The following is a 12913-nucleotide window of genomic DNA, read 5'->3' as shown; positions in this document are numbered from 1 at the left end:
TCTAGTGGTTTTGTGCTGCCCATCCTCTTATTCCTTTATTTTGGGTCTCATCAAATGGCGCAGCTTAGCTCCTATTTATACAACCGATTCTCCTGCAGTTTCATTGGCCGTTTCCACACCTGCAGTGATTCTCTGCCGTGAGACTGCTGCTGCAAATTGCAACTGCTCCAGTTTTATATCCCTGTGGCACATCTCAATCCTCAGGTCCATCACTATACGCGCCGTACAAAACAAAACTAATTTGTTATAATCTAACATGTATTATTTACACTTACTGACTGTTTAGAAACTGACCTATTGCTAAAGAAGAAAGAAAACAAGGCTATCAATGCATTTATTATCTCAAAAGTTTTGTTGTTTTTTTTGCATTCACGAAGAATTGCAAGCGGATATGGAAAACGGTTAGACCGTAAAGGTAAGCTTTAATGAAAATGGTAACATTTCATAAAAAAATGGTTGTATTTGAGTCAATGATATTATTTGATAAACCAACAAAACAACATTGGTTTAATCAAGTAGAAATGCTTCTAACAATTGCAGGTTACCACTTTTTTTTACATTTTAGACTATAGCATCCAACGTGGTTTCATGCAATGGTAGCAGGAGGAGTTAAAAACCAGTGTTGAGTGTCCAAGTCCAGGTTTAAAACCATATTTTATTTTGTGTTAGTCACAGACTCAGAGCTTTTGGATTTGATCGTAAGTCAGACTCGATCCACTTTTTGTTTGGGTCTTGACTGCGACTTCATCAGTTGTCTTAAAGTCTTAAAGGGCGCATCGAAATTACTTTAAAAGTACATATTGGTACCTAAAATGTAGATATTAGTACTGGAATTGCACCTTTTTGTACCCAGCAATAGCTTTTGTACCATTTTTGATTAAACCTGCTCTAGGCAATGACTCTTGAGCAAGCTGGTCTTAACTACAACACTGGTTAGCATTTTGTTTGGCGGGACTGTAAAAATTTTGAATTTTGATCTTTTTTTGGAACTGAAAATCACTTTTGGGTTGTAGAAAAATAGCAACATAGCTGGCTTTCTATAATTAAGTTGGAGAAGCTATATCGGTTTCAGGGGTTTTGAAGCGCTCGTGTTTGCTTGAGGTAGCTGTTAGAAGTTTAACTGACTAAAATGAGGTCAGTGTAGACTAGGTGTGTAGAAGAACAGCATAGAGATTTCAAAATGCGGCCGCAAACTGAATTCCAGAGCAGGTAATGTGTATCAGTGGTTGCAGGATGAGTATTATCAACAATACCCAAAGAGCTTTGCTTTGCCCTTTATCAGAAAAAAAAAAAAAAAAAAAGTATGGAAATCCCTCCGACACTGCTTGCCCAGCTTTACTGGCTGCCATGAGAGAATAATAACTGACAACTATGAAATGAGTGCTTGTTGAGCAGATTTTAAATGGGAGAAGCTGTTTGGTTGTGCCTTGAAGCATAGCAAACCTTTGAGTGCGGCTATGATCACTGATCCAGAGAAAGATCAGAGCAGAGGTTCGCTTGAATAACTGAAGAGAGTAAAATGGATTTACGTGGGTTGATGGTAGCAATTAAAACTAGTCCGTGTTGTACAGGATGTTTTTTTCAATACGTGGTCTAGAGAAGAGTAAAAACGAGCGGAAACGAGAGGCAGCGCATCATGGCAGAGGCTTCAAGGTCCAGCTTATACACGAATGGAAGTACAGACACAAGAGGTAAAAAGATAGCAAAGGTAAATAAAATTGAAGCCACTGCAGAGCGCTTATAACATTAAGCTCTACCTGGGGACAAAACTGTAGGTGGGCAATTAGGGACAATATAACCGGGAGATCAAGACTCCGGTGGCTATGGGAGTTGAGCGTGATACAGGGAATGAGAGACGAATCCAGACTCACCGGGAAAACTTCCTGCAAAATAATACAGCGTTGCTTCCGGTGTGGGTGTAGTTGCGCAATCAGACTGCATTTTAACTAACTTGCATTACTTTAACATTTACAACTAAATATCTTCAGTGTTTTCAAATAAGCAAAGCGAGTTACTGTTTGTTCACTAACATCCCTTTCGTTCCTGAGTGAGGCATTTCCTTTGGTCTAAATACTCCTTCGGTCTTCACTTTTGGTGCAATTACCACTGGGTGTTTTTTTATTAAAAACAAATAAGCATGCCCAACCTAGGTGACAAAAATGAGAAAAAGCAATGCAATGCATTACTTTCCATAAAAAGTATGCAGTAGCACAATATTGTAATGCCTTACTTTTAAACGCTTTCCCAAACACTAGCTGCTTATTTCACGTTTTCCAACACTTCCGAGTGGTTAATACTCTACCAGATTTGAAATAGCGTACTACGTGCTTTTAAACCAATTCGAAAGTGTTAACCAAATCAAATGCCATTTTTGCTTGCTTCTACAAGTACTTTTAGCGTGACTCATGTTCCACTTGACTGTTTTATTTATTTCAATGCGTGAGAAAAAAAACACATATGGAGCTGGTTATGTGATGCAAATGTCAAAAAATAGCGATAGAAACTATGCAAAATGCAAAAAGCTATCCGCCTTTAATTATATAATTTGTGCAAAATGGAGTAAAAGTCGTTGGTATTTTAATGCATCTAGTGTAAATGTATGTTTTTGCCAAATTTTGCCAATGAGTTTATGATGGGAAATACTGTCCTCATCACGACGCATGAATTTATAAGACAGATGGGAGGCAGTAGGAATCTTTGAAGGTCCACTGGTGGCCTCTAAAACCTGGATTAACAAGCCTTTGCTGTCAAGTGCGTATAAAAAGTTCTGTGGGAGGGTAAAAAAGGTTAAATAATGAGAAGTGAGTATAAAAATGTCACACGGATACCTTTATGTGAAGTGAACTGGACTACTATCACTACTATCACTTTGAAAAAGGATGTGGGCTGTGATATGGCGGCCCACTGGACAGAAACCATAACACTAATTATTTGTTATTACTGGAGATACTCCAAACTCCTGGTAGTGCAAGCGACAAGTACTCCATAGCCTGGCTCCTCTCGTGTTTCTATTGGCAAACAAGAAAGTCGCAAATCAAGCTAGCGGAAAAAAAAACGTTGGTTCCGTGAGGGATCTTTTTAAGCAGGTAAAGCATTTTGCAGACTTGTGCTTAGGAGTACAGCGGGAACGGCCTGTTCTTACTCATCAGTTACGTTCCATTCACAATTTATTTCTTTTAATGGCAGATTACGACTCTGTATTGCTGAAGCTAAGTGAACAAGCACTCGCAGAGGTCTTCAAAGAGTTTCCATGGACGGTGATATAACAACACACTAGGAACAACCTTGAAACACGAGATATGAAGTTTAAGCTCTGTGCTCAGCATATAAACAAATATAGATGGCAGCGATACGCTCTCTTTTGTTTCTCAAGGTCACGAATGTCCTTGATGAAGCGGGCCTGCACCGGAGGTCGTGGAATCAGCACTGGAGCAAACGAACGGTCAGCACTACCGAAGGACAGCGTACCGCCTCGCTAATGGTCTTTGAGGTTTGAGTCTGATTCATTCAATGTGCTTCTCCTGATCTGGAAACTCGAAATGGAAATTCCATCAGATGGAACAGCAACAATGATGTGAGTTTGGGCTACCTGTGAGAAAAATGGAATATTGCGTTTGATTTTGGGGTTTTTCGGTTCTGTTTGGTCCTCAAGAACACTACGAATTATAACCTGTTTTAAATATTTGCATGGAGGTGCATTTGTGTTTTATGTTCTTTTTGGTAAAATGCCTTTGTTTTGAATAAAAAAACGCAAATGGATCTGCGTGTTGCAAGCTCTTCCGCGTGCAGCGAATTTATGAGCACTTTTAGACCTTTTATCTCTTTTTTTCCCATTGCTCTTGCACACCTAACACGGTAGGGAGAAATACTTTTCTTGTCTTGATAGTCTTGGCGTGCTCATTAAGAGCGTGCCCCGGTGAATTGTACTGTTTTTGACCAGACAGCTCTTTGTTTTGACTTTGTTTATGTTGTGTTATGACCCGATCAGCTGTAGTTGTTATTGTATCTCTCTGCGGCACATCATTGTTAATATTTGTCACGAGTTAATGAGTTAATTGTTAAAGGCGGCGCAGCTTTCTTTGTCTCTGCTGCTTTCCTTCTCTCAGATGCAACTCAATTAAATATGCATGCAGTCCAATAAACAGAAGAGAAAGCAGGTATCAAAAATACCGAAGCTAAAAAATGCAAACGATTATTAAATAGCTATTTAACTATTGGTTAGTCTTATTCAAACGCCCGCACAGTATTGGTGATGTCAGCTGAAAAAGTGTTTTGGCTTCTCTTCAGGTTCAGCAAATTATAAAATTATAAAATTATAAAAACTAAAATGTTGTGCACAATAAAAGCAAGGACATACCGTTGAGAATTCAATAGGTGTGAAAATGTAAACGGCTAATATTTATTAAAAACATTATCCAAAACATAATTTACGGAATTATTGTGCTCCAAATTAACAGAACATAAATTTTAAACGTTTTCTCTTGACGTTGCATTTGTGATTGCAAAAGCAAAAATGAAGTGTTTGCAAACTAAAAGTTTCTTAAAACTGCAAGATCATACGAACTACATGCATGCTCCCCTAAAAATAATCTGCATGTCAAAAATATTGTCGAACATTACTGAATGCACTGATTTATACCAAAAAGCTCATTTTATGTATTAAATAAGGGAGTAATAACACTGCTAGACAACTATTACAAGTCACCACTTGTTTATACTATATATATATATATATATATATATATATATATATATATATATATATATATATATATATTATCGTCTATCATATCGGAACTCTTGCTAAATATCTAAATGTAAATGTATCAAATGCGTTTTTTTGAATCTATCCAGACGTGGAGAGAACAGTGCGAGAGAGTGAGAGAAGGGCAGCTGAAGTCACAGAGGACGGCGGGACGGTGGCTGAGAGCCAGATGTTGTCACAGACAGCTGCTTCCTAATGCAGGGACGGAGAATGTGATGACACATGCAAAAGACAGTGGCCCTCAATCCGTTTTACCATCTCCCCGTCATCCCATTCGGAGTCCTGCATTTTCCCTGCACAAGAAGAGAAGACCTCGCTTGTCCCACGCGGCTATGGGTGCAACGTTATTCACGAACCCGTGCCACTTAATACACGCCCACAAGAAGATATCCCACTGGAACTAAGAGAAATGCAATCTTTCGCACTATTTTTATGCACACACAGACAACATCCTTGCGCTCGGCGGCGAACATCAGCGTATAATGAGAAACAAAGCCACCACGAACAACAATAAGCGTAACCTATCCATGCATCTCTGCCAATTAACATCGCCGCTGCTATTTTTAACGATCCCATGGCAAATAATTGTCTAGTTAAACGGAAAAGTAGAAGATGCGATACCGTTCCCGAAGAAAGCCTGTTCTTTGAAATATAAAAAAGCATGCAATCATTTTGCGGTCATGTGTTCACAACAGCGATGGAGTCTATAGGGTAAATACACGCGGGCTGCTTTCTTATATAATCGCGTGCGAAACGCATTCTAACAATTAAAGCGCAAAAGCTGTGGATGTTTGTTCGCAGGCTTCAAATAAGTCCCTCGTGGCGCGGAGCGCACTTAGCCATTCCGCTAATTACAAACCATGCACAGCAATGATAAACTAAATTTGGAAAATCTCTCCATTATGTTGCATTAGTTCCACAGTTTAAGGCAGCGTCTGAGGAAATCGGTTATGAAAACAGGACTCGAAGGCGAAATTTCGCTGGGGTGCGTGATCGTGTGATGCTGGTGTCCCGGAGTGAGAAAAAAAACAGCTTATTACATCACATAATTAAAGGAAGCTCTGGGCCACGCGTGACGGAAATCCCCGAGGTGCGTTTGACATTATTTGATTGTATTGATTGAGACTGGAAAAGAAGCGCATCAGACGGGCCTCACCCCAGAGAGCAACAGCCTTTGATACCGGCCTGCTGACGTTTTTTTGCACATTTCCTCTCGCAGGGAAATTTCCCCTTTCGTTGTTGGCTGTAATGAGACTGAAGCGAACATGTTCGCTCCTATTAAAACTACAACTCTGTTAAGAAAGCGCCCGTGACTCAGTTCTGGGAGGTGAGGCTGAGCCTGGATGGCCTTCCTCAAAGCATTCATTAAATGGTTGCTAATGGCAACGTGCAAGAGAACGTCTACGCGCTGAAAGCCTACTCTAAATCATGTCTAACTTTTTCTGTGATGTTTAAAACATCATTCGCCGCAAATTCCACAATAGCACGATCCAAAACTGAAGTGCAGGCGACTAATACGCGTTCTGTACCCCACTGTGTGTGTATTAGACCGCCGGTGTGCTCTGCACTGAAAAAAAGCTTACCTAAAATGCTAACGTATTTCTACTATAAATATATTACTCAAAAACACAGATAATTGATTTTTGCTTTTTTTTACCAACGCACCTCATAAGGGTTAAATCGGGGGAAAAATGGCTTTTGAAGGTAACAATTACAGGTCAGTTTTATTGCATTGAATATTATTGTAACGTGAACGCTAGCATAGAATAGAATAGAATAGAATAGAATAGAATAGAATAGAATAGAATAGAATAGAATAGAATACGTATGACCTCAGGCAACAACCGAGCAAAATATGCCACTGCAATACCTCCCAGCCAGACTTTTCTCCTCATGAAACATTAAGAATCAATATGGAACAAAAGAAATATGCAAGAGCATATTGCCTTATGCATAAGATGCAATATTCAACAGAGTATTGTAGAGTGTTTGGAAGGGGCTTCGCATCCGTCACAACCTGCACGCAACTTTTGCATGCGTGATTGGGGCTCGGAAAGTTGTGCGTTTGGAAAAGTAGAGTCCCCCACAAACCCGCGCCGACTTTTAACTCTTTTAAAAGGGGACAGATAGCACCTTTCACTTAACGCTCGAGCTTTAAGGTGGTACATTAACGCGCAGAGAGCGGCGACCCTAAAACAACAGCTGGAGCTTCGCGGCGAACGGGACAAAAGGCGTCTTGTTAAACGTGTTTTTTATTTGAAAAAAAAAAGCTCTTACCGAATCTTAACACATGTGGCATCCCGTGAGAATATCCCACACACAGTAAGAGCAGCAACAGCCCAAGCCATCTCTGATGAGTTACCAGAGGAGAGCACATCTTCGTGATGCCCGCGATGCGCTGCATGTCATTCCCCTGGACGGATCGTTAGATTCCCACTTATTTCTGCTTTGGAGGTGTTTTTTGTTTTGTTTTTTTGTCAGCGATGTGATCACGGCATGGTCACTGAGACAGAAGAGCACACTCCATATCAGCGACGCTCCGCGTGTCCGTCTCACTGCGCAAAGGAGCAACCTTCCGACCGGGCGTCCATGTTAGAGAAGGGAAATCCGGGAGAAATCCATGTACGGGTGGCCTGGAAGAGCAGAGAGACACGGGGATGAGTGATGAGAGCTAGCGTAGCGGATCGCCTGACGCGCGGGAGGCAGGAGCGGCGGCGACGAGGGCAGGCTGCTCGTGTAATGCTGTCTACTGCACTGCTGCACTCGCACTGACGTCGAGCCGAGAGCAAGCGCGAGCGCAACACTGACCACTCACAACATCCATTTCCTACTCTAACATGCGGAGCGTCTCGCGGATGGAACGTCTCTGTTCGCAGATATCGCGTTCAGATGACGCTTCGGGCACAGCCGTTCGCCCGCACGCTCTCTGCCTACGCCGTCTCGTGCTTTCCATACATTTTTTTTTTTTTTTTTACATAGTTTGAGAATATAACAAACGATTGCAGTTACACCGGATGACAGCAAACCCAAAGCACCCACAGCGCACGTGCTCGAAAATGCACTTTTATTTATTCTCCCCACTTCTCCCTAGTACTTTGCAAGGGTCGTGATGGATGACAGTTTGGCGGGAATGAAAATAAAAACTGTGACAGCTTGGCAACGGGAATATTCTAAAAAAGCGGTAAATGATCGCGATTTATCATTTTTTTATCGCGTTATCGCTCGCGTCACGATGAACGATTAACCGCTGAAGCCTAAAATGCGCGCGACGGAAAGTAACAGTTCTTGCCACCTCGCACGTGCGCGCGCGCGCGCCCTCTCTCTCAAGTTGTTCCCCCGCTGTTTGTTTCGGCGAAATACGAAGACGGCAAAATAAGGACGCATCCGCGGCCGCACGGTGCTCTTTGAGCTCTGGGGGCCCGCGGAACCGGGAGAGGGCCTAATGAGGACGAACCCTGTGGAACTTAAATTAAAAAGACCTCGATGGTGCCCCTACTTTGAAAATAGGCTCAAGACGTGCACTGGAATAGATTGCCTTGAGCTCACGAGAGCGCCGGTGGCTTTCAGCACCGCGGACAGCGACGACTGTATTTCATCAGGATCCGCATTCACGTCGCTTTCCAAGGAACGCACACTCTTTTAGGCTTTCAGACGGATTTCGTTTCTTTTGAGAAACGCCCGAGCGTTGCACCGCAGGCCAAAGCAACAAAAAGCAAACGTGTGAATGCAGAAGCGCCTGTCATTTTATTTCTCTGCAAAAAATACGAGGACAATTATCGAACGCTAGGAGAAAACGAATCGCTTTACTTTATAAATCTGCGTTTTCGCGCGAGGCCCCAACTACTCACTCCGGCAAGCCATGCGTTATGAAAATGATCATTTTCTCTGCTTTGACCGTAGTTTTTGTTTTGCGTTTCTTTCGCTCGCGCTTGTCCGCTCAAGCATCCGGGAGACGGTTTTTAAAGTGTATCCTTTTGAGGCTGAAATGAAACGTCTCTTCATAAGTGATGGCTCCCACAAAAGTAATTCAAGTGATGCTAAAAGACTCGTCAGCTGCGGTGACACACTATTTCCTGGCAAGGGCGTATTTAATAACTTAGTGATGCTTCCTTCAACCTCTCGGCGCACATACGTGCGTGGAGATTCAGAGGGAGGTAGATATGTATGTATGTCTGTGTGTGTGTGTGTGTGTGTGTGTGAGCAGAGAGAGAAAGAGAGAGAGAGAGGCTGTGTGAGGGGCGGTGCATTTTAAACTAGGATCGTGCAGTCGTACCCGGGGTCTCAACATTCTTTATTAACTTACAAGTCATCACAGCCTTCTTTGCAATTAAGGTGGTGGGGGAGAGAAAGAAAGCCATATCTTAACACCACAACCACTTTTGTTGCCAAAAGCATTAATAATGCAATTGCCTCCTCAGTTATTATTTGAGGTTATTTGAAAATAAGCACATGCAGCAGACGATCCGTTCCGTCCCAGCTGTGAAATTAAAGCTAAACTTTAGTCGCTCCAACGTCTAAATTCGATGTTAGTTTAAAAAGCAAGGCAAGAGCCGTTAAAAGTGTGGTGACGGTGAAGATAAATGTCCTTACCTCGGTTGTTGAGAGCAGCTCGGGCTGATGAAGTGTGAGTACAGTGGGAGCAGTAGTTCATGTGTTCGGATGGAGGAGCCGCTCGGCTCTGTGGAGGAGACACGCCTCCTGTCGGACGAACACGGCTCCCCGCTTAAAGACACACGGCTCGCGCCGCGCTATAATTCGAAATAAATGTATTTGATCGACGCGCGTCGTTTAAAACGTGCGCACGGCGAGGTAACGAGGTTGGCGCTGGGTTTAACGCGCGCTTCCCGCGTTGATCGCGCGCCGTACTTTAAAAAAAAAAAACAACTGCCGCCGTGCGTGTGGAACTCTGGTGACTGTATATTTGACGATTCCCACGAAGTTGGAGAGTTATCGTAATGTGTATCGCGCAGCGATAACATAAAGACGACGCGTTGAAGCGCGAAAATACTAAAAACGTACATCAGGCGCTTTTTTTGACCAATGAGATCGCGCAAGCTCTCGCAGGGAATTATGGGAACTCCCTATTTTTCATAAATGAAAAATGACATTTAATTTGTGTCTCAGTGATTTCAGCTTTTATTTCATATAACGTACGCTCATACTTGAATATGTGTATGCATGCTTGAGTACTTTTAACAAGCGTCATTTTCATTAATATTTTCAGCAAATTCAAGCTTATTCTAATTTACAGCGTGATCGCTTTTAAGCAACACGTCTCTTTTTATTTAGTGTCGTGATGTATCATATAAATGTTATAAAGCTATCAGGCTTTTCAACATTCTTATCAATTAGAATATTAAAATATATAATAGCATGCATTGGCCCCCCCAATGCCACAAAAAGCTCATTATTATTGCCCGGGAAGGTTTGTAATGTATGTAATGTAAATTATTTTAAACTGTTAAAAAAATCACACAATTGCATAACGGTTGACTCTTAATCATCTCAATGTGGTTTTATTCTGTTGTCTCATGTGCTCCACACACATGTGATGCCAGTCCGTTTTCAAAAAGTAAAGAAAAAGAAAACCAACTCTATTTGTCCTCTTTGACTGAGACGAGACGCGAAGCATGTTGTCCCTGACTCGAAGTCTTGAATGGGCTGGTCTCCTAAAGTGTCTGATCAGAGGTATGGCCCAAATAATGAGATGGCTCCTTCTTGCGAACTGCATTTGAAATAGCCGTGACAGCTCTGGGGGTCTTCTAAAGGACACGCTCGCTGTAGTCTCAGCTGTCTGTCTCTAATGTGTGTGTGTGAGGCTCTGACTTCGTGCGGAGGAGAGAAAAAGAAAGAAAGAAAGAGGAAGAAAGAGAGGAAGTGATAGAAGCAAGGCGTCTCATTGCTTTCCCCTCTCTCTTTAATTACAACCAGTCTACCATATCGGAGAGGAAATTAATTATTCACCTAATCTGCCACAGGAAGAAATACACGTCTAATGAAACACACCACCGGTGCAACAAACAATAAGACACATGGAACACAAAGCCATTAATAAGCAACCGAAACACTGCAAAATTGTACACGTATATATTGAATTAAATAATATATATATATATATATATATATATATATATATATATATATATATATATATGTGTGTGTGTGTGTATATATATATATATACACACACACACACACACACACACATATATATGCAGAGATAGAAAGAGTGATGATTAATCACAATTAACCACAAGTGTGTGTGTGTGTGTGTGTGTGTGTGTGTGTGTGTGTGTGTGTACTTATCTATCTATCTATATAGATATATATGTGTGTGTGTGTGTGTGTGTGTGTGTGTGTGTGTGTGTGTGTGTGCTTAGATTGATAAATAGATGGATGGATGGATGGATGGATGGATGGATAGATAGATAGATAGATAGATAGATAGATAGATAGATAGATAGATAGATAGATAGATAGATAGATAGATAGATAGATAGATAGATAGATAGATAGATTGGACAAGCCAACACATGGGTATCTTTATGGAAATGTGTGTGCGTTTCACTTATTTATCATTGTAAATTATGCATTATTGTTCGGGACGAAGCAAATTAAGTGAAACGCTAAGCGTCGTAGAAGCTAACTTGCGATTTCCTTCACATTTTCTACCATCTCCCATCTTCTGGGTAAATATCAACAAGCGGCTTATCTCTGATCCTGTGCGGCGCAAGACTAATTTCTAGTTTTGAACGTCTCGTGTTCGCACCAATTATTTATGGTGACATCCCTATTAAGATCCCTCAGCTGCTTTTTGAATTAGAGAAGCGCTAATAAGGTCTTTCAGCAGTTTATACACTGCAGTCTGTAGACTTTAATGAGCCCCTGGTCGCCCCTATTATCCCAAACAAAGATGGAGGTGGATTACCGCAAAGGCTGGATCAGCCCATGCTCTCAGACCTCCTGTCACTCTTCCTGGAATGTGCCTCCTTTATATTAGCGAGCATGAGGCAAACAAGCGCTGTGATATTTGTGAATTCTGTGGCATTCCCGCAAGATTATAAATGTGCTGCGTCTGCTGTGGGAATGGAGTCAGGCTGGCCGGTTTTAACACAGGGGAAAATTGCGCGAGTTCAGTCTTTGTAACCTTTTCATTACGGCGTCCAGCTCGTTCTCTCCCTCCGTGCGTCTGTTCACGTTCTGTCATAGTCGTCGTGGTAGCGTCGCCCGCGCCGGTTTGGTCGGTAAACACGCAACATCAGACACAGAAATTAATCATTTCCACAGCTGAATAGGTAGCATTGTATTCATTGCGTGTAAAATGCACATAGGAATGATACTATGACTTATTTTTAGTAAAAAAAAAGACACTTGAATATGACGAGCTCTGAATATTGTTTTAAGAAGAAAATGTTACATGGTCAAAAAAGCTTCAATCTTACATTTAGAAAACAAATGATATGTATACAATATTATATTGCACTTTATTAAAGCAAGTCCACATCTGTATAAATAAATAAGTAATTTCTCTCTCTCTCTCACACACACACACATACAATCTGTTTTGTGAATTTTAGAAAAATGCAAATGGAAAATTAAGCAATATAATTGAAGCTTCATTCTCAAAGGTCTTTTATTTTTTGTGATGAAATATCATATTACACTTTATTAAAATAAATAAATAATTAAATCATCATCACACACACACACACACACACACACACAAACAACATATAATCCCTCTTAATGAAAAAAGGATTCTCTAAAGTAACATGCTGTTTCAAAATATCGGGTAAAAAAGTACACAAAGTTGCAAAAGAAATGTGAATTATTGAAAAGTAGAAATTAAAAATGTCATTTAATTTAGTAATTTTTTTATTTTTAATCTTAAAATTCTGCAAAGCGTCATAAAAGCATTGTGTCATTTTTACAAATATGATAATGCAATAAAAAAAAGTAAACCATATGGGCAAGCCCTCTGACATATTGTGCCGTTGCGCTTCGGGTGACCTCAGTTTGAGTCCCGGTCAAGTTTCTCTCTCTCTCCTCTTACATGATTTTCTACTAGTCTATCAAGGCCCAAAAACAATCCCAAAAAGCAGCTTAAAAGTAAAATAAACTATTTCTGTCATTTTGTTTGAAAATCAT

At 41.0% G+C, this 12913-nt stretch overlaps 1 pseudogene; it reads right to left on the bottom strand.

The window, feature by feature from the left end:
- The window catches only part of LOC122360341, a 128452-nt pseudogene extending 119847 nt beyond the window's left edge, over nt 1-8605 (bottom strand).
- Nucleotides 8606-12913: the final 4308 nt, after the last annotated feature.

This window comes from Puntigrus tetrazona, chromosome 16, assembly GCF_018831695.1.
Source record: "Puntigrus tetrazona isolate hp1 chromosome 16, ASM1883169v1, whole genome shotgun sequence".
In the NCBI taxonomy this organism is placed as follows: Eukaryota; Metazoa; Chordata; class Actinopteri; order Cypriniformes; family Cyprinidae; genus Puntigrus; species Puntigrus tetrazona.
This window is presented reverse-complemented; position numbering and strand designations above follow the sequence as displayed.